Below are 3,350 nucleotides of genomic sequence, written 5' to 3' on the forward strand. Positions count from 1 at the left end.
ATAATTCACTGTGGGTTATCTAGTTCAAGAAAATGTATTACACAAATGTTTTTTTTTGTAACAAGACGGTTTAAGAGAAAACTTTGCGCATTAGAAAATTTTAAAAGGTTAACAAATCAATTTTCCTTGAGTGTTCATGACTTACTTTTAGATTATCCGATTCATGTTATTTCCATTTTTAGTTTAAAAGGTTAGCAAATCAATTTTCCCTATTTTTATATTTTACTTATTTTGTTTTGTTGTCTGCTTAGTGGGATGTCATGTGTGTGAAACCCCTTTGACGTCTTCAAACCTATTTTACATTATGATCTCAACGACAATTTGGATGGTTTTAATATTTATGGTGTCTGATCTACTAGGTCTGCAGTATGGACTAAATCCAATAAAATCAATAGTTTGTATAAATACGTACCAATCTGTTGTGAACGAGTACTAATGCATTTAAACAATTTATATTGTTACTAGAACTTACATATATCATTATATTTTTCATGGTATTTCCATAGAGAAGCTAGTGTAATTCGTAAACTAACATATATGTATACAAAAGTTACGTCAAATAATATATATATATGTTAGAGATCGTGTCAATATCTAAGTGACATGTATTTACGAAAGGAAGGAGCGGTTGCTCCCTGCGTTCATAGACATCTGAGTGGCGTGTTTTTTTTTTTTTTTTGAGATGGAACACTTGTATTCCATTAAAACACGGCTAGATCGCCAGTCACCAGACGGGTTACAGAATTCGGGTAGCTCGTTGTCCATATTATATGGTCTTCGTGAGCTATACCTACACCCAAAGCTGCTAATCCACAGAAAGGAGTACGTGTCTTGAACTAAACGGTGTCCTTAACCAACAATATATGTCATCAGATGATAAGTTAAAATAGTAGTATCACTAGATTTTCATTTAAAACTATTTACATTATTTTATCAAAATAGTGGTTTGCCAACACAATGATATGAGAAGTAATGGCCAAAGTTACACCCTCAGAACTATATTAATTAAGACCCAGAACCTAGTTGAGCTCTTCTATAGTGGAAGAGGCATAGTTCACATTGAGGGAGTACCACTTGTTTATTCTGGCATGTGCATAGAAACAATTAGAAGCATAGCTCACAAGCAGACCAGCAACAGCACGACTACATGCATCTAGTTGTTAGCTATCAATCAGTGGGGTTTCCGGTCGATTTTGTATGCTTATGTGTCGGATGGAAAGGAGAGGTGGGTTGCATTGCATGGTAGGTACTCAGCATAATCATAGGCTCCTCGCTCTTGTTGGGGTAGCTGTACGAAAATCTGGCTTTGCAGCCACTTGTGTCTCAACGGCAGCTGCTCTGCTAGTGATTCTCTGCTAGATCCTACGCACGCGACTACCACTTATCTCGGTAGGCGACAAAGATTGTTCCTTTAGCCTTCTGCAAGGTTCCAGTGTCTAACTCGGATATAACACAAGAGGTTTCGGGAGACATAAGTCGATTATATGGAATTACACAAAAAGAAAAGAATATAGTGTTTTCTCATGTGTCAACGAGGATGGCTCTACCATGTATTGTTGGTGTACTGTGATCTTCCTTAATGAAAGAGACATAATTTGGTGCCGAACTTGTGTGCGGGTTGGGATTGGTGTTTGGCGCCAAAGAGAGAGTGAAGTCGAAGTTCGAACTACACACGTTCCCTTTCCATAATCTTTGGTACCAACCCTAGAAGTCTAGATTTCAAAATAGTTTTCGGTGATGTAACTTAAGTCTCTAAAGTTGTCATATTTTATGAAAAATTACGTAAAGCGCTGTGATTTGTGAGCCATGTGTGACACCTAATATGTTAGTAACTGGAAGGTACGGGTACGCTCCCGTGTCGCTCCCTAGGGCGACACCGGGGCGATACCGCGCCGCCGCCGCCTACAGCCCCCTCCGCCTGCTCCGCTAGCCGCCGGCCCTTGCCGCGGTGGCGGCGGGCCCAGCCCCCGAAGGTGGACTGGGGTGGTGGACGCCGGAGATCTGCGCCATGGCTGCTAGGGCGGTGGTGGTGGCTCATCTGCGTGCAGCGACCAGGGCGGCGCCCCTGGTCGGGGTGGTGGCGGAGACTCTCCTCCGGCGGCGCCTTGACCGGCGGTGAAGATCTGGGCCAGATTGGGTGGCGTTGGGGAAAACTCCAGATCTTGATCTGGGTGATTCCCGTGCTGCCTATCTGGTCTTCTTCGCTGCATGGTTGGGCCGGTCTGGTCGGGGTCGACCCTGCTTGGTCGTCGCCGTTCTCTTGGCTGCCTCATGGCACTGGTAGAGTGCGGCGTCCGCGGCGGAGCAGGTTGCCGGCGGGCGGCGGCGAGGGGGCCTGCCGTTCTGCCTAATAAAGGTGGCAGTCCTAGGGTTTCTCTCGCGCCAAGTGAAGATCGTTCGGAAGCTTCTTCCCACCGAGCTTGCTGGATTGTCGTGTTCCGGAAGGTCCTGCCGGCGAAATTCATTGTGCGATCAATGCCCGAAGATTGCTGGATTGGGTGTTTTCGGTCGAGCGCACCCATGTTTTTTATCTGGCCGTTTGGTTTCAGAGGGAGCGCTTCGAAGCTCTGCTGGCTGTTAATATCATGGAGCTTGTTTTCTTTCCATGGTGCTGGTGGAGAAGGTCATGAAAGTCAAGATTGGTGGAAGAGCAATGGTGGTCGGATCTTGGTGGTGAGATGGAACTGGCTTGGTGTTCCGGGCTTCACAGCAGCGGTATGAAAGTGGGGGCAACAACACATGTGAAGTTCAGAGTCCTACCTTTCAGGGTGAAAACCCAAGGTCTGGCCTTAACTGGTTGTGCCTGGCAATGACCTTGTTGGAGGCATTGTTTTGAGAGTGGGGACTATCTTCAGGGTGAAAACCTAAGATCTTTGATCGGGCGACGACGGTGTTAGAGCACTGTTCCCTTCTTGAAGGCGTCGTTTTTGGAGAGTCTATATTTCAGGTGTTGTCTTGGCGGTGGATGTATTGCTGTTGTTACGCCCGGGATACTGTAGCGGGACTTTTGTTTCTTAGATTTCTTTTCTTTTTTTTTTGTTGTGTGCATCCGTAGTGCCATTAGGGTGGTGCGTTATTGCAGAAGCTGGGTGTAATTGGTATCTTTTGATATTAATATATTCCCTTTATCGAAAAATTCACTGAAGGTATATCTAGTTTTATTAGGAGCGCAGACAACGCAATCTTTTCTTTTCGAGGAAAACAACACATCAATTGTCTTCTGTTGTTTCAAATTTCACTTGAATGTTTTCCATGAATCGGAGCGCCGACAAACAATTTTATGACATTTTCTACGTTGTCATCAAACAAAACTTAATTTATCTGTGCAACTTGGAGGTAACTAACAGTGC

Source organism: Lolium perenne, chromosome 1 (assembly GCF_019359855.2).
Source record: "Lolium perenne isolate Kyuss_39 chromosome 1, Kyuss_2.0, whole genome shotgun sequence".
In the NCBI taxonomy this organism is placed as follows: Eukaryota; Viridiplantae; Streptophyta; class Magnoliopsida; order Poales; family Poaceae; genus Lolium; species Lolium perenne.